This window comes from Sphaerodactylus townsendi, linkage group LG05 (genome assembly GCF_021028975.2).
Source record: "Sphaerodactylus townsendi isolate TG3544 linkage group LG05, MPM_Stown_v2.3, whole genome shotgun sequence".
Lineage (NCBI taxonomy): Eukaryota > Metazoa > Chordata > Lepidosauria > Squamata > Sphaerodactylidae > Sphaerodactylus > Sphaerodactylus townsendi.
Window position 1 is genome coordinate 72,418,979 of NC_059429.1, and position 19,336 is coordinate 72,438,314.

General features: G+C 41.3%; 1 protein-coding gene across 2 annotated transcripts in view; it reads right to left on the reverse strand.

Moving 5' to 3' along the window:
* TSPAN1 (tetraspanin 1) overlaps nucleotides 1-17,609 on the reverse strand; it is a 103,413-nt gene extending 85,804 nt beyond the window's left edge. The window contains exon 1 of one of the 2 annotated variants that reach the window (XM_048497740.1): nucleotides 17,438-17,609. The gene's annotated coding sequence lies outside the window, so the exon portion shown is untranslated. Of the gene's footprint in view, nucleotides 1-17,425 lie in introns of both variants that reach the window. The other variant, XM_048497739.1, reaches the window with a different exon arrangement.
* Nucleotides 17,610-19,336: the final 1,727 nt, after the last annotated feature.

Here is a 19,336-nt window from a genome sequence, read left to right on the forward strand (position 1 = left end):
TCTCTGCATCTAGCAGTCCTTTTCTGTCCTAGGAAAGCTTTTGTCCATGGTTGCAGGACCTGCATCAAGCCACATCCATGCAGGGCAGAAGGCTACAGAAGGCTGAAGAAGGGGCAAAAATCACTCCCTCCTACTCTCCAGTGAGTTGAGCTCTTCCAGTGGAAGAGGAAGAAGAAAGTGATTGCAATTACTGCTGGGGAGAAGGAGAAAACAGGGAAGATCCTTGTGTGAACTACACATGGTTCTTGTGTGGAATCCTGCCCCGAGAACTGAAACCTTGAGTAGCTATCATTTTTGATCAGTTGTACAGCTTCCACAGTTCTAAATAAAATTTCCTTGTTCCACACTTCAGTCTCCTCAGACATCATTTCATGAAGTTTCCAGAAATAGCTCATGCTCTTTGGAAGAGTAAGAGTTTGAAACCAGAAGCAGGGTTGACTTAGGAATTCCTTTTAGTCACCTGATGCTCTGGTTAAACAAATAATAGAAAAAGAGTGAGAAGGATGGACTTTTCTCCATCTAAACAAGAGGTGACAAATATCTGCAAGCTTTGACTACTATTTTAGAGATTCTTAAAAACTGGAATCTAGCTACACCAGGCTGGGCAAATTTTAGCCATTAGACTAAGTTGGGTCATATTCCTTACACTTATTGTACAATGGATAGAGTTAGCATGTGGCATGTTTTTGGTGACTATGTGGAAAGGTCATAAGCCTCTACAGAGATTGCTGAGTATGGAAATCCCCTTTTCTATGCAATATGTGCTTTGGCACATAAGTTGTTCTAAAGAAGTAGTAGCCTCAAGACCAAGTTTTGTGTCACACTTCTTTTCTGAGGGGTGACATGTAGGACACAGGGAATATAATTAGGTGTCCCTGTGGTTTGTGGTTGCTTGTCATTTCTGTCAGTTCTTATTTTTAGGCAAATTATATGTTTCTGTCTCAGGAAAAAGAACCAGGTTTTGTTGATGTAATTCTTCTAAAATTTAGGCCCTAGCAATTGCTTTTCATAAATTGTGTTATCTTGGAAACCTCCAGTTTCCAGTAGTATATGTTGGGTAAGAAATTGATTCTTGTCATGAATTATGATTAGGGATGGATAGATTCCCCTCACCCTATTTCATTGTTTTCTTGTTCTGGAATTTTGCTCCACACTGCATTCTAGTTCTGAATTCTGTATTAACTAAAAGAATATGTGTAATTAAATATGAAATTGAAGCTTGAACAATTTTCTACAACATTTTGTTCCTCTTGTTCATTTGCACCTTTCTCCCCCATGCATTATCAACAGGCACATGTTCGTTAATCACTTCTAAAATGCAACCTTGCCATGATCTTATGGACTGTTGCAGTGTGTTACTGATGAGTACAAGTACCTCTGTGTGTCAGTACTATATGCGCACACACAAGGCTTGATAAATTGTGCATAGAATCACAACAAGCAAGATTGCTTTTTATTTTATGTTTTGCAGTATTTTATCAATGCATGTACACACACTGAACAAAAAGAGTTACATATCAACTGCAGGAACTGAAAGCTGTTGTTGAATGCACAGCATTCTGTAAAACAATCTGAAAATTTCAACCCTGCACTAATGGGTAATTGTTATGTATTGGCTATATTTTAAACCAAGGTGTTCAGACCTCCAAAATCAGTGAAAATGTTGAAAGTTTCCCTAATAATAATACTATTACTAAATAAAAACCCACAAAAATATGGTTCTTCAGTATTATATGAATGATGGCTAATTGTAATTAGCTATCTAATTATAATTATCCATCTGAAACTGACTGTGAATGACTGTACACTGAAAATTGAACCTTGTATTATTTTTTGGTTTTTTATATTTCTGTAATCAGAAACAGGTGGGGTTATTTGTCTTCTCTGATTGTGCTAGAATATTTGCATAGTCAGGTATCTGGCACAAAGTGTGTTTGCTTCTGTTGATTTCTAAGAACCTCACCTTTCATTTTCAAATGAAGTCTTTTTATAACCTCCCTTGTTGTAGAGATAAGATTGACATGGTTCTCAATATATATATATTGGTTCTCAATATATATATATATATTGGTTCTCAAGAATATATATATTCTTGCCCCTATTTCTCCTTTGTAGCTAAGGTGCAGTGCTTTCCCCATTGATTTCAGTGGGAAATATTTAAGATAGCATAAGTCTCCCATTAAAATAATGTGATTTGCTGCTGGATCTGGGGCTGTCGGGTCTCGGGGTTTGACCTGACGTTTCAGGATTTTAGCCATTTCCCCCAGTGTCTCCAGGGGAAGGAGAAGTGCCAGAGTAAGGAGACAGAATCATTGCTCTTTTGCACAGGCCTTCTCTCTCCATTTTACTCCCCCTCTCCCACTTCTTCCATTCTTAGTCAGAGTTAACATTATATAGTCATAACAAATCTGCCTGAAAACACATGTAGAAGAGAGTAATAATTCTGCACAACAGATCAGCTCGACTTAAGATCTAAACTGTTTTTAAAAACAGGACCTGTACTCTGCACCATCCATCCAGTCGTATTTCCTTAGGCTTCACTCCTTGGTGGATTCCGCATGGGCCAAAAACAGCCAAAAACAGCAGTGTGAAAACAGTATGAAAACAGTGTAAAATGGTTTAAAACGGAGTAAAAGGGTTTACACCGTTTTCACAACACTGTTTTTGGCCCATACAGAATCCGCCCCTGAGTCTCTAGTCCTGAGTCTCAGAGGACCTGGTAATCCTAGCAGGATTTTTTCCTGTAAATTTTGCAAAAATGTTAATATAGGGTTCAAAACAAAGCTTTCAAATAAAGCTGGATATTGGGGGGGGGGGGGGGGCGTGTGTGTGTGTTTGGGCCAGGAGGAAATACCTCAATATTTTGGCCATGGAACCTGGAGAGCAGGGTTTGGGGAGGAGTATTTGTCAGTGAAACAAACCTTTTTTAGTCCTTGGTGAATTATGTTACATCACACATGGTAGTCCTCTGAAAACTGATCTTTCCTCTGTAATTTGTATTTAAGACTTTTCCTCTTTCCTTAATTCAGGAATTACTTAATTCTGGTAAGTAATTCCTTAATTCTTAGGCATCATTTTTAAAATAGGACTCCTATTTTGTTAGTGTTTTATGAAATGAACTTTTGCCACATTTTATGAATTAACCATACATTGGAAATGGTCTTTATTTTAGCATTATTATCCAGAAAGTACAAGGCATTAAAAGTTCTCCAAAACTATAATATGCTGGGTGTGAGCTTCCAAAGAGCAGCACAGTGATTTCATATGCTCATTGTCAAAATGAATCCAGAAGGGACATACTGCATATACAGTTTAGCTGAATCCATTCTTCACTGTAAGAGTTTATAGTCCTTCCACAACCAACTTCCCTCAATATAAGCATTATTTCTGGGATAGGAGAAGAGCTTGTTTTCATCCCCAGCAAGGACTCAATAGTGATTTGGAGTAACACCCCTTCTCTGCTTATTCCAGACCTTGCATCTGTTGAATTGGATCCTTTTGATGGACAGACAGTAGCCAAAATGCTCAGAGGCTATCTGGAACAATCGCCTCACCCTGTGATTCACCCAGCAATATACTGTGAACTACTCTACACAGTTAAAGGTAAATGGTTATTGTTCCCTTTTTGACCACATTTCAAAATGTCCACATTCTGAAATGTGAGCACCACACCGCACTGCCCCTTTTCACTGTCCCCACAAGGTAGGCTCAGATCCTCACAATAAGTCAGCTCGATAACAGAAGATTAATACAGGGTTCTTTGCCCCCAAGGCATTTATTTCCACTTCAAGCAGTTACAGTGCTCTCCTCCCCCTCCATATCTTTCCTATCAACCACCCCGTGCTTCCCCCTCTGTCCTCCTTTTATCCCTCTCAAAACCCCACCCCCACCCCATCTCCCTGCTCCAGGGAATTAATGGCCAGCAGGCTGTCTTTCAAGCCCTGCCAGCTTGGGACTGACCCCCACCCCCACCCCAAATGCTCTTGGCCCTTCCCCCTGATGGCAACCTGGTCTGGGCTGTGTGAGCTCTGCCGTACTCTGAGGAAAGGCTGAGGCCTGCTGGTTGCAGTCTGGTCAAAGCTGTGTCAGCCTTGCCCTGCTCTGGGGAACTGCTGAGGTCTACTGCTTACAGATTTACCTCAGCTTTATTGGTCCTGCTCTGCTCTGTAGAGGCTGGCAGCTGCTGCTTCTCAGGCCTTCCCACCAGCTTCTCCTGGCTTCCACAAGGTCCCTTTGTTTGCTGGAAATCCAGGGAAGGTTGCCAGTTGCAGGATGTCCTGCCATTCATGGGTGAGCATCCATGAAAGGGAGGGGTGTGAGAAGGGCTTCTGGGTGCTGGAAGTCAGCCTTGTCCCCAGACACAAACATTCTGTTATCCATTTGGGATATAGGAATGTGTCATTTTAAGGACTCCTGGAAAATTGTTAGATTGTGTGACAAATAGTCCAGTCATAGTTAGTCTTCAAAAGAGCTGTAGTATTGCAGGGCAAGTGCCAACCATTATAATCTATACAAGGTAGAAGAGCTCCTAGTTTAGGAGTCTACTTGTCTGTAGGATACAAGTCTCACATTGGACAGGGTTATGCTACCACTGGAGATTCAGCTTCACACCTTGGAGTATTCCTAGAACCAGTCTTCTTTCTGGATGGCATGGGGGAACAGTGGCCAGGAGTACTTTTTTTAAAATTAGCTTAGATTGGTGTTTGATCCATGGACCACAATTACACATCCTGCAGTAGTCTCAAGTTTAAATTACTATAATGCAATCCACACAGGGCTGCCTTTGAAAAATTCTTAAGAACTCAAATTAGTTCAAAATGGACTGCTGAACTGCTTGATTACCATCTGGGGCTTGCCACTGGGATCACAGTACAACAATGTCAACCAATTAAAAAACTTGCAGATGCCCTTTTGATATACAAATAATTTACAATTTAATAAACAAAAGCTGTAGAAAAGGAAGGCCTCCTTTAATATTTTCTTTTTCATTCCTTGTTACATTAAGATGATAGAATCAAAACAGTTTCAAGAACAGAGCCCTGAATTTGCAGTTCAGTTGGTTACAATTTGCTTTTATCAACTAAAATTCACTCCAAATGACATATCAACCAAAGTTTCAATTTATTAATCTACAAATTAAAACTTTAGGCCAGTTTTGACTGATGCTATTAATGTGGTTTTTGCAATAATGTCCAAATTCAATTTATGCCTGTTTTTTACAAAGTTTAAAAAACCAAATTAGCAAGGTCATTACATGAAAATGAATGTAGGAAGCATTGAGTTCCCAAAACCTTTTACACGGACTGAAATGGGCACTGTGGACCTATCGATTGCATTTATACTCCATCCTTCCTAAAAAAATTTTTAGATATATTTATTCCCTCCCTTGTAGGTTATGCTAAAAGGAAATGGTGGCCAAGTTGAGTGGGCATTTGATGGAAATGAGTGGCCAGTGAGCACGGGTGAGTGCTTGTTTGAACTCAGCTCATCCCAGTTCAGTTCTGCACTCACTTTGGACCAAACTAGATATGGTGGCATCCTTGTATCAAACATGGGGATGCCAGTACCATTTTCAAATGATTTAACAATGCTGCAATTCTGATTGGGCATAGAGGGTAGCAAGTAGAAGGAGTCTTGTTTCCCTCTCCCCTGTATCTTTTCAAGTGCTAAAGGAGCAGCATATGCATTCACCCCATGCAGCTGTTTTAGCATTTGAAAAGTCAAAGAAGGGAAATAGGTGTCCCTCAGCCCACCATGCCTTAGGCATTTGCAGCATGTTAAAACTCTTTAAGATGGCAGTGGCAGCCTCATGGTGGACATGAGGACACCATCAAATCTAGTCGGGCCTAAGGGAATGCCCATTTCACAGGCCTGCTACAGATGGTCTTTGGAAAAGTGCCACCAATAAAGGCATTGAACTTTGAAAGCTAGAATTCAAGTCAACAGCACCGGTTGGATTGAAAATACATTTATGTGAAGGATTCACTTCCATGTCAGATTTCAGCAATGAGCAGGTTGCTGTTGTGCATATCAGATTGCCACCTAAACTTAATTTGAAGTGAATTTGTCAGGTCCAGCTCAGGTGAACCATATGCAGAGTGACTGAAAAGAATCTCAGCCAGAGGTGCTAAGTTCCAAATTGTATTTATAAGAGGGAAAGCAACAACAATTTGCATTAGAAAACCTATCCATATGGATGGTGAGCCTGTTCCAAAAGCAAAACATGCCAAAGTCACAGAATAATTTCTTCAGGTTCCCTCAGAAAAGGTTGAAATATCATGGTTTCAGAAATCAACATTATTCTGTTGTTTGAAGCATTTCCCATTTCGCTGGTGGTATCCTCAAATATGATGAAAAATAGTAATTGAAAATAAGAGCCTTAAACGGGCTACACTAATAACACCAATATTGTTTTTATCGACTCACATTTTAGTGAGCCTCATTTGAATCTGCTTTATACTGAGGCAGACTATCAGTCCTCCTGGTGTTTTCTATTCTGTCTGACAGCAGCTCTCTAAGATAGGGGTCCCCAAACTTTTTAAACAGGGGGCCAGTTCACTGGCCCTCAGACTGTTGGTGGGGCCGGACTAAAAAAAACTAAAAAAACCTATGCACAAATGATTGTAAAATGTTTGATTTCACCTTTCAGCCTTTCTGTCATGGTCTATTTTTAGAACAGTGACCAAAGTATGTCAAGTACAGGGTGGGCTCCAAATATTGTTGGGGAGGCTGTGGAATACCTTCCCCTGTAAAAAAAAAAGCAGAACTTTCCCAATGAAGCATTCCATCTAACCCAGGATCAGGTATCTTCCTGGGTTTCTTTCCCTCCCTAGCAGCCAGCGTAGCGATCCTGGCCAGCCTGGCTGATGCCAGTGAGGGAGTGAGGCGGAACAAGAAAGCCTGAGGAAGCAAACACATGGAGTAGCCAAGAGGGGAAAGGGTGGAGCGAAGCGTTGCCACATGTAAGGTTTCCAACTCTGGGTCAGCAACTTCATGGAAATTTGGGGGTGAACTAATGTAACTGCAATCAACAGCCGTTGGGGCCGGTTCCTCCTCTCCCTCGAGCCCCCACTGCACATGAATGGAGCCATCACTGCCATGCCTGGCGGGCCGGATAAATGCCTTCAGGGGGCCACATTTGGCCCCCGGGCCGTAGTTTGGGGACCCCTGCTCTAAGATATGGGATGGATTTTCCAAGTCCTGCTACTCAAGATGCTTTTTGGCTGGAGAGCCCGAGGGGACATGCTCTACCGTTGCACCAAAGCCTCTCCTCCTCCCCAGTCATTCTGGGTGGGTGGGCGGACCTTGCTTTATTTCATAGTAAAATAATAGGAACTATTTCTGCTTGTAAGAGGTTTCACATCTACATGTTTAAACAAATGTATTTAGAATCTGAGCCTGTAGGTAGGAACCTTGTATTTATGTAGAATATTTTAAGAGTATTTAGCAATACAAAAATGATAAGGAAGGAGGATGCCCTTTACTGAGAATCATTTTAGTAATATCAGAACAAACTACTGCATATTTTCCCAGAATGATATGAACATGCGAGGAATTCCTTGCAAATCTTGAGTGTGGATGGGTCCTACTTAACAGCCCCACTGAAAAAGTAGGAGAGAATGTGAAGAGCAAATCTTTACCCTATCAAACCCAGTGTTTAGTAAGCTATTAATAACCCCCTGTTACATCTACACTCTAGAATAGATTTGCTCTGGGCTTTGCCTCTGTCACCACCCTGAAAAGAATTGGAAACTGATGTTGAAATGGTGAATTTCAGTGTTGTAATGCTGTATATTGCACTGGGTGGCAGAAGAGTTGTTGTTTTGGTTAAATTTCTTCCACTTTCCATGCTTTTTGAACCCAAACCTGAAAAATCTACACTCATAGTTGTCCTCATAGCTCTAAAAAAGTTTGCAGAATGATACCTAAATTCAGCTGCATTGATCATGATAAGAAGATATGGGCCATAGCAATGCAGTTTTCCCCATCAACTTGATATGACTAGGCTAGCAGCTTCATGTTTCCATTCTCAGCCTCTAAACTGAACAGCAGCTGAGAGGAAGAAAAGGCTCTGTCACTGGCACCAGACAATGAAAGCAGAGAGGGAATGGGAATAGGTTGGGCTTGTGTAAGAAACAATCTGGACAAAGTTGATGAAGCAGGTAACAAAGCTTTTATTGGTTCTCGGTCTTGCAAGTTCCGGTGCCCTCTCAGAGAGAGACACACAGTTCCTTGGCTGTGCAGCAGCTTATATTTCCTTTTTAGGACCACCCATTCCCTCCTTCTTGTCTCCATTGGCAGGAGATAAGAGGGCTTAGCCTATTACAATTCATCTGGACATATTATGTCATATACCAGGTGGCATCTCCTCCAATTAATATTTCTTTATATGGTCAATTCCTGCAATTAGTGTCAACCCTGTTAGTATCTTTATGATATATTTTCTTTCTGTGAGGACATCGTAGGTTCATCCAAGGGTTGCTTATCAGCAGGTGCCCCTCTGCTGACCTAGGCCTGCTAATTGGAACGTGGATCCTGTCCTACGTTCCTATAACTATTGAATCTGGGCTTCAGAAGCATCTTAAAATGTTTCTTTATAAGATTTAAGTCAATATAAGTCAATATATTGGACAAACTGGTAGCTATCGGTCTAAAAGGCTTAACCGGATTTCAAAATAGAGTTTCTGCTGGTCAGCTAGCATCTAGGGCCCTCTCTAAAGAAGCAAACTGCCTTATGGACTGAGAAAAAGACATTTTCTTTGGCCATATTAAAGAATTATACAAAGATTCTCATAAAGCATACTCAAAATACATATATTCTTTAAGTTCCATTATTTAGTTACAATATAGAAGCATTTTAAACGTAAAAACATATTATGAACTTTCCCCTACTAAACTCTTGAACCCCTTTTCCTGCCAGCTCATTAGAGCAAGTATACTAAACCAGCACACGTTATCATTACACTCCCTTTTTCTACTAACGGACTTCAAAGGAGGTGATATGACAGTCAAGCCATTCATCTCTCCTTCTGTTCCAATTAGTACCATTCTGGTGGGATATGATCTCAGAGCAGGTGTGCTTCATCCCAATTAGCCAACAAACTTTAAGACTTCTATCTGCTGCCAAGGTCACTATGCTCCCTTCTTAACGGACTTCAAAAGAGGAGATATGATAACCTTGGAGTCAATTGGACTTCTAACATCTTTAAAGTGAACTTTATATGAACTCTACACAAACATAAGAACATAAAAACATAAGAACAAGCCAGCTGGATCAGACCAGAGTCCATCTAGTCCAGCTCTCTGCTACTCACAGTGGCCCACCAGGTGCCTTTGGGAGCTCACATGCAGGATGTGAAAGCAATGGCCTTCTGCAGCTGTTGCTCCCGAGCACCTGGTCTGTTAAGGCATTTGCAATCTCAGATCAAAACGTTTATAAAGCTAAATTATAGTCAGTGTTCAACAACCTTTGTATTTTCTGTGAAGGCTATATTCTTTGTGACTTCTAAATAATGCCTATATTTGTGCACTAAAATGTTTATCTGTGAAAATACTTACTATAGTCTTACATTTCAGGAAAATACTTAATAATACCTTCTTTGTGTAAAAGCAACATTTTGTCATCTCTCACAGTTTGTTTCATGCAGAAATGGAGCACCCACACTACACTTGCACAGAGGTCACGAGCAGCCTCTGATACGGAGCAAGATCCTTCTGAGGTGTGTGTGCTGGTAAGAGTTGTGGAGTCACTGATTCAAGCCTGGTGCCATTTATCTTGTATGCATATGTTGTGAGTAGCTAGCTAAGTTCCATGAGTATATTACAGATGGTGGTAAGAACGTAAGAACATAAGAACAAGCCAGCTGGATCAGACCAGAGTCCATCTAGTCCAGCTCTCTGCTACTCGCAGTGGCCCACAGGTGCCTTTGAGAGCTCACATGCAGGATGTGAAAGCAATGGCCTTCTGCGGCTGTTGCTCCCGATCACCTGGTCTTTGGCTGTTGCTCCCGATCACCTGCTCCCGATCACCTGGTCTTTGGTAGCTGACCAAAGAAGTGTCACTCTTAATGTGCTGGAGATATCTAGCAGGTTATGGTCTTGGAAGAAATTACAGAAGGAGGTTGGAACCTGCTAAGAGCCTTGTCCAAATACCAGTTCACATTCTTCCTATTTGTAGCAGGCCAGAAGACTGCCTCAAGCTCTGCCTCAAGCTCTGGAAAGCCTGTAAGCACAGATCTATGTGTTGCTCCAGGCCAGAAGCCCAAATGGCTGCCAAGTTTCTGTGATACTGGCCTAGGAAGAAAGTATTATTGTAATTTTTTGGCTGAGCTGCACATTAAGTTTTTATTGTAAACGCATCCCTTTTTTTGGCTTTATATGGGCATAGAAAAATCTCTAGGACCTTTTTTTAGTTTGACATGTTAGAAGCCCCTCTGAGTCCCTGGAGGGTTTCCTTTTTCCTTTTGGACCTCCATATAACTATGTTTCTATGTTTATTTAGTTTTACTGGAATTATTTTTTAGAAGCAACAAGCCAAATATTTGAAACTGTGGAAGTTAAAAGAAACAGAACTCAGAAGAGAAGGCTTTGATTTATCAGTCATCAACAGGAGAATCTCAGCTACTTGAAAGTGAAACACTTTATAAAACACATTTAAAACACATTTAGCTTTTTAGTTTTAAGAGCACTGTAAAAGTAATATCTAACTCAGCAATGAAGGAATAAGAGGGGAAGTCCTCCTATGGATTAAAAACTGGTTGAGGAACAGGAAACAAAGGGTGGGTATAAATGGGAAGTTCTCACAATGGAGAGATGTAGGGAGTGGTGTCCCCCAAGGATCCGTATTGGGACCAGTGCTCTTTAACCTATTCATAAGTGACCTGGACGTAGGGGTTGGTAGCGTGTTGGCCAAGTTTGCAGATGATACCAAATTATGTAGGGTGGTGAGAACCACAAAGGATTGCGAAGAGCTCCAAGCGGACCTTGATAAATTAGGTGAGTGGGCTAGGAAATGGCAAATGCAGTTCAATGTAGCAAAATGTAAAGTGATGCACATAGGGGCAAAAAATCCAAACTTCACATACACGCTACAGGGGTCAGTGCTATCAGTCACAGACCAGGAAAGGGATTTGGGTGTCTTAGTTGATAGTTCCATGGGAATGTCAACTCAATGCATGGCAGCTGTGAAAAAGGCAAACTCTATGCTGGGGATAATTAGGAAAGGAGTTGATAATAAAACTGCAAGGATTGTCATCCTCTTATGTAAAGCAGTGGTGCGACCACACTTGGAGTACTGTGTTCAGTTCTGGTCGCCACATCTCAAAAAAGGATATTGAAGAGATAGAAAAAAAAAAGGCAGAGAAGGGCAACGAGGGATGATTGAAGCGATTGGAGCACACCTTCCCTATGAGGAGAAGACTGCAGCGTTTGGGACTCTCTCTTTAGTTTGGAGAGGAGACATCTGAGGGGGGATATGATTGAAGTCTATAAAATTATGCGCAGGGTAGAAAATGTTGACAGAGAGAAATTTCTCTCTCTTTCTCACAATACTAGAACCAGGGGGCATTCATTGAAAATGCTGGGGGGGGGGGAGAATTAGGACTAATAAAAGGAAACACTTCTTCACACAACGTGTGATTGGTGTTTGGAATATGCTGCCACAGAAGGTGGTTATGGCCACTAACCTGGATAGCTTTAAAAAGGGTTTGGACAGATTTATGGAGGAGAAGTCGATTTATGGCTACCAATCTTGATCCTCCTTGATCTCAGATTGCAAATGCCTTAGCAGACCAGGTGCTCAGGAGCAGCAGCAGCAGAAGGCCATTGCTTTCACATCCTGCATGTGAGCTCCCAAAGGCACCTGGTGGGCTACTGCGAGTAGCAGAATGCTGGACTAGATGGACTCTGGTCTGATCCAGCAGGCTAGTTCTTATGTTCTTAATAATAATAATTAGTGATGCAATTTGTGAACATAGATCTACAGGCAGCAAAGCCAAAGTTCCTGAGTATCCCAGTCTTGATCTTTATTACAATGTCTTTTGCCTTCTCAAAAATGCCAAAAATATAATTTTCTATTTTACAGTCAAAGAACTTTGACCAAGTGGGTTGGGTTTTATGGATCCATTCAGCTGACAGCAGTGCCTTCCTCCAGTGCGACTAGCCTTTCACTACACACGAGAGGCTCTTCTGCTGGTGAAGTAACCCCTTGCATTTGGGAAAGGCTCCTTGCATCAGAAGAAAGTATGGCTGCTGGAACAGATTGAAAACATTCCCCTATATAAAATATGATGACAAAGAGTTCACCACTTGGTCTGTGTGCATTATATGTAATCATTTCCTAGGCATGTGTATCAACTGTCCATCCAACTTACACCAAGAAGTCCTGAAAGATAGATGCAACAGGCCATGTTCATGGTGCTCTGTGTAAAAATCTACATGCATGCCCTACAAAGAGATGACACTGACTTTTTTCCATTTGCAAATGACAGCCATCTGTTGGAGAAAGACCCTTTCTCCCAACCAAACAGGTGAATGCTGCTGTCATAAGAAGCTGTGCAGAGCATCTCTTTAGTGCTGTGCATATGGTCTTTATTTATTTACTTATTTAAAATATTTATGTGCCTGCCTTTCTCCTGAGCATCTCAAGAGCCAAGGTGGGTAACAATAATGTAAAAGCAATTTTATATTTCAAACATTAAAAATAAAAATATTAAAACCAGTCAAAAAGTACCTTATTGCCTGCCTAGGGTGTATTTCCCCTTTTTCCATGTTCAGATTGCCCCAAATCACTTCCCAGAGTCTCTTCAGAGGCATGGAGTTGCTACTGAAAAGACTCAAACAAATGTGACTGTTGCCAAACATGCCTTGGACAAAGGGGGCATACTTATGGAAGAACATGCTGGTAAGATCAAAGCTGCGTACAGAAACATGCAGGAAACTGCAACAGGAACTGTTTGTGGAGTTTTAGGACTTAGGAATCCCAAATAACTGACAGATGGCTGTCAATACTGTAACATCATATGTCAGCTTTTGTGAAGATCTTTGTATACCAACCAGGAACTTGCGTATATATAGTAACAACAAACCTTGGTTCACAGCTAAACTTAAGCAGTTACGTCGTTCCAAAGAAGAGGCCTACAGAAAAGGTGATAGAGTGCTGTACAATCAGGCCAGAAATGTATTAACAAAGGAGATCAGAGCAGCAAAAAGAAACTACTCTGAAAAGCTAAAAAATCAGTTTTCACCAAACGAAACAGCAAACATGTGGAAAACTCTTAAAAATATCACCGGTTACAGCAAACCACCTTCCCAAGCTGAAGGAAATCAGCAATTGGCAGACGACCTGAATGTGTTCTACTGTAGGTTTGAAAATAATCTACAGTCACCTTTCTCACACAACCTCTATTTCAGATGCACCAACAATAGCCAAACTTCCTACAACTGCACTCCATTTCATTGGGTTTACAACCCTGGTGATCTCTGTAGAAAAGGAAGTGCAAGATCCTATTTACACAGACAGGAAGCCTGGAAAAAAAGCCACCAGGCCCAGACAAGATAACACCTTCTTCCTTAACAGTCTGCGCTGTCCAATTGGCCATCTCATCTTCACTCAAATCTTCAACAAATCACTCGAGATGTGCTATGTTCCTCCTGCTTCAAACACTCCCCTATCGTCCCAGTGCCAAAGAAGCCTTCCATCATAAGGAACTGAACGACTCACCAGACCAGTTGCTCTAACATCTGTAGTTAAGTGAAAACTTTTGAAAAGGCTAGTGATGTATCAGTTTGAAAACCATCAACAGCGGATCCACTGTTGGACCCCTTGCAATTTGCATACCGAGCAGTAATGAATCGTAACAGATAATGCTGTTAATATGGCTTTGTACTATATTCTACAGCATCTTGAATCGCCAAAGACCTATGCAAGGGTCCTCTTTGTTGACTTTAGTTCAGCATTCAATACTATCATACTGGACATTCTTCTAACCAAATCTAAATCAATGCTAGCAGTACCTGAGCATATATTTGTAAGTGGATCGCATAAGCTTCCTAACAGATAGGAAACAGCAGGTGAGGCTAGGGAAAAATTACATCAGACACTTGCCCAGCAAAATGAGCATGCAGGGACCCCTAAGGCTGTGTTACTTTCACCACTTCTCTTCTCTCTGTATACCAATGACTGCATCTCAAACTATCCATCTGTTAAAATACTGAAGTTTCTGCAAGAGGATACAACAGTGATTGGTCTCATTCGTGACAACGATGAGAAACCAAGCATACAGACGGGAGGTGTTGAACAACTAGCCTCGTGGTGCCACTGGAACAATCTAGAACTGAACACACTTAAAACTCGTAGAAATGGTGGTAGATTTCAGGAGGAAACCCTCCCATCCTACCTCCTCTCACAATACTAGACAACACAGTATCAACAGTAGAGACCTTTAGAATTTCTAGGCTCCATCATATCCTTCATGACCTAAGAGAAATGGTCACCTAACATCAAAAATGTCATCAAAAAAAGCACAACAAAGAATGTTCTTTCTGCGCCAACTCAGGAAGCTCTCCAAACTGCCCAAGGAGCTGCTGATACACAGTTCTACAGAGGAATCATTGAGTCTGTCATCTGCACCCTCTATAACTGTGTGGTTTGGTTCCCGGCAACCCAACAAGACTCGACACCAGACTTCAGAGAGAATAATCAGAACCTGCAGAAAAACAATTGCTGCTAACCTGCCTTCCATTGAGGACCTGTATACTGCATCGGTCAAAAAAAGGGCTGTGAAAATATTTACTGACCCCTCAAGCATCCTGGTCATAAAACTGTTTCAACTCTTACCCTCTAAGCGTTGCTAAGCAGAGGCACTGCACACCAAGACATAACTAGACATAAGAGCATGTTTTTTTCCTCGAATGCCATCACTCTAAGCTAAAACAAATAATTGCCTCGATAATGTTAAAGCTATTTATTATATAATATTATATAATTACTGCACTACTTTTTTTCATCATTCTTATTACCCATCTCCTCCCGCTTATGACTGTATGACTATAGCCTGTGCTGACATTACATTTTATTTCATTTTATTTCATTTTATTTTATGATTTTACATTTTATGGTTTCGTTACTATTGATTGTTTCCTGATTGCTTACTAGACCTATATGACAATCATTAAGTGTTGTACCTTATGATTCTTGACAAATGTATTTTTCTTTTATGTACACTGAGAGCATATGCACCGGAGACAAATTCCTTGTGTGTCCAATCACACTTGGCCAATAAAGATTCTATTCTATTCTATTCTATTCTATTCTATTCTATTCTATTCTATTCTATTCTGCTAGCATCTATCACACTACACAGCAATGGATCCAGGAACATATTCTTGTGGAATCATGCACATGCGTATACAGATTGCCCTTCATGGGCTTAGGGTGAAGAAATAATCTGTCCCCTGTTATATGTACTCCCTCACATCACTCTTAGGAATAATGGCAGAAATGCCCCTTTTGCAGTTGGTTATGATAGTCACTGCTGACATGCCTAGATCAAGGTGATATACTCTGTCTGAACCTCCATGACTGCAATTTTTTTTATCACCTAACACTTGTAAAGCAGCTTCTTCAGTTTGTCTTGATTTACTTTGGCTTAGACTACCTTTGCAAGGTGCAGTGATCATACTGTATATTTGTAACCTTAGTTCCCTCAACAGAGATGAGAAGGCAAGTGCTTTCCTTGCAGTCAGCCTGGACTTCCTGAATATGGCTGTGAAAAACAAATCCATCCTGCTCAAGATACTGTCATCTCTATTACTGCTTGCATGTTAAAGCCAAGATAAATGTGAAATCTGAATTTTGATTCCAGACACATATACTTTGTGTGTTAATTCAGATTTTGAAATTGATATATATTGGTACCAAGTGCTGTGTGTGTGTTTGTGTGTGTGTGTATTTGTGGGCCACAAATATATTTATATATTTAGTTAGGCTCATAGGCATCACTATTATTATGTCAACTTTGCAAATCACAATATAAATTTGAGTTTATTTCTCTCCCTGTTAGTTTAAGCATCCTGTGTTCCACAGTACAGATGTGCATGTTTGTGTGTGTGTGTAAATGCCCACCCTTTTCTCATCTATGGTTAGGAAAGTTCCTGCCAAGCAAACCATTTAGCCTCTAGATGTGCCCTGGCTGTTTTTTACATAGTTGCTGCTTCAGAAAAGTGGCATAACTTTTTCTTCAGGGATTGGATGCTCTTTTTCAAGTGTAGGCATGACCAGAAGTCCTAATATTAGCTGCTGCCTGCAGAAAACTTATGACCACATTCCCAAGATGTTTCTCATGGTGTTGATAGGTAGCCTGCCTAGCTGCCCTATGTAAATAAATATTTTTACCAGTCGTTCTTGGGATGGTATACATTTCAAACAATACAACAAATAGGCTGAAGACATTAACAGTGCAATCCTCAGCTGGTGGGCAGCAGGGATGGTGCCGCTCCAGCACAGCCCCACCTGCTCCAAAGGGTTTTCCCGGGTGCAGGAAGCCCAAAATTTCAACCCCTCCCCACTCATCTTAACATGCCCCATATGGCAGAATAAAGATAAGACATCCAAAATGTGGCATATCTCATATCTCTGTTGGCAGCTCTGCCAGCGCAAGGGGGCTGATCAGGCTGTAGGGGCCAACTAAGGTTGACCCCAGCCCACCCCCGGAATGTTCCCAGTCATGCCAGTGCACCATTTTGTGCCCACAGGACTGGCTGATGAAGCAAGCTCCTAGGTTGGCTGCCATGGAGCTGTGCAGCACCCAGCCAAGTTGCCCCTCTGCTGATGCATTTGCCCCTTGCACCGGCAGAAAGGGCATTTCCATTGGCACAGGGCTGCACTGGCTCCAGAAGGAAATTCATTCCCCCGCCCCCAGATTGGGCTGCCCAAGTATAAAACAAGAATACCTTAAAACGAATATAGCAATATATTAAAATGAATATAGCAATACAAAGAATGAAAAAGCTACAACAGCAAAATTAAACAGCAGCATTAACCCTCAGCAGAGGCAAGGTTATGAGCATTGTGCAGGTCTAAAGGCTCAAAGACGACCATATACTTTATGGAAGGGGATTGAGAGAAGATGCTAAGAACATTAAATGAGGAGACATAGAAAACAAATATGTTTTCAGCCAGTGAAAGACTCATAAAGACTTAGTACTGGGGAAATGACTAAGGTAAGATGTTCCACAATTGGGTGACAAATGTAAAAAGGCCCTATTTCTAAAAACATAAAAACAAAAATATCACTCTTTTAGGTCTTGTTTGGCAAGCAAACTCCTTATTGATCAGAAGAAACAACCAGAGAATAGCCTGCCTGCTTTTCAGTACCTTTTTATAAGTATACAAAAATGGTGTGACTCCCCTGTTCTCCCTACTCACCTTACCACCCACCTGTTCTCTGGACCTATTTTACAGGAAGAGGCATCTGTCCTTGTGCATTTCCTATGTGCTGTTTGGCTTGATTAAATACCAGCAATCAGATGTATAGTTCCTGTGCAGAAGATCAGAGGCAATTGCCTCAGGTCATAGAGCAGCTACAGGACTAGCTCACATGTTATGGTTTGCCTCATAACACCGAAAGCTACTGTTCTCCTACTGCATTCCCAGAGTCTTTCAAAGACAGAATCCTTTCAGCTACATCCAGCCAAAAAACATTCCTCTTAAATCCTTGATTCCAACATTCAAAAAGTCTTTCTATGCACCTCAGCCAAAACTTTAATAGAACATTTGTTCTTATTCTGGATTCTACACCCGCCCACCCCAATTGTCATGATTATTGTAACAACAAGGCTCTGTCCTCTCTCAGGAAAGCGTAAACACTGTTTGTCCTTCCATCTTAATTTGAATATGCACGCTTTTAAATCACCTTTGAAGAAAAAGAGAACTAACATAGCTGGGAGAGCACTGAGTAAGGAACAAAACTGGCCCAACTTCACCAGTCAGCATGAGAGCAGATGAAACTAGCTGTGAATGAAAAGTGGCTCTGAATAGAAAATAAACATTTTACAGTCACTACACTCCCCACAACTTTTCTGTTTGCTCAGTTAGGTCCTTGCAGATTTTTTATTTGTTTAGAAATACCAGAAAGAAAAAAATTAATGATTTATGAGGACCTTTTTTTTATTTAGCCTGATTTTTATTTCCCTTCAGCAATTGTATATTTTGCTTTTCCACATCAAGGATATATAAAGCAGCTTTATGTACAGAACGTTGAGACTGACCATGTCCCCCACTAACACACACATATGCAGAATTGTCATCCTTGCAATCGTTCTCTGTGAGGCAGTCAGCATTTTGTAGTACTTCTTTCCCTAACAGGTTACATGGCGTACTCATTCTGCATCTAATCCACAGCTATTTAAAGTCCACCTGTGTGGAATTTTTACCCCCATATTGCATGGCAGAGTTGCTTGAGAGCCACCATGCCCCCCCCCCCAGACAAAAGTGCTCTGTGAATTTGATACATATGAGACACAAACTGCCTGTTGAATGAAATGAGACATGCATGTCTCTCAAAAAGTACTTGTAACGATTGAATACGTTGTGTGTTCCTTTAAAATGAGAAGCAAATTATAGAAGGAAGGGGGGTGAAAGGGGAATGACAGAGTGATGTGATTGGTTGATATTGGAGAGTGGCCCTTTCCCCACTTACCGTTTGCTGCGCGCTACTCTCCCCAAATAGAACGGGGTCCTGCGGCGCTCCCCACGAGTCCGGGCGGCGACAATGCAGCCGCCCCAACTCTTTCGCTCTCCCGTTCCCTCAGCGCACGTCATTTCTGGCGCTGAAAAAACGGCACCTTTTGATGACGCGGGGCAGTGGGGAACACGACCCCGCGCCAGAAATGACTCACACTGAGAGTAGCGCGCCGCAAATGGTAAGTGGGGAAAGGGCCAGTGATTGAAGGGTTTTGTACAGAGAGAGAGAGAGAGAGAGAGTGGGCAAAAAACTGAGAGTGTGAGGCTATCTGGCTAAACTGATAGTGAGAAGGGGACATAGTGATATTAACAGCCCAAAGAACTGCCCAAAGAAATAGACAGAAACATTGAGAGACTAGAAATGAAGTCAAATCCTAATATGGTCTCAGAGATGTAAAGGAGTGAGAGAGTGGATTGATGTGAAGTGTAACCTCAGCCAGAGGTTATTGACTCAGATTGTTTTATTTATTGTGAATTCTTTCTTTTAATCTTTAAGTTAAAGAACATATATGAAATAAAATTTGTTAAATGTAACCTGGAATTCCACACTGGTGATTTCCTCAAGACTACATAGTCCTCTGAGACTGCTTTGAG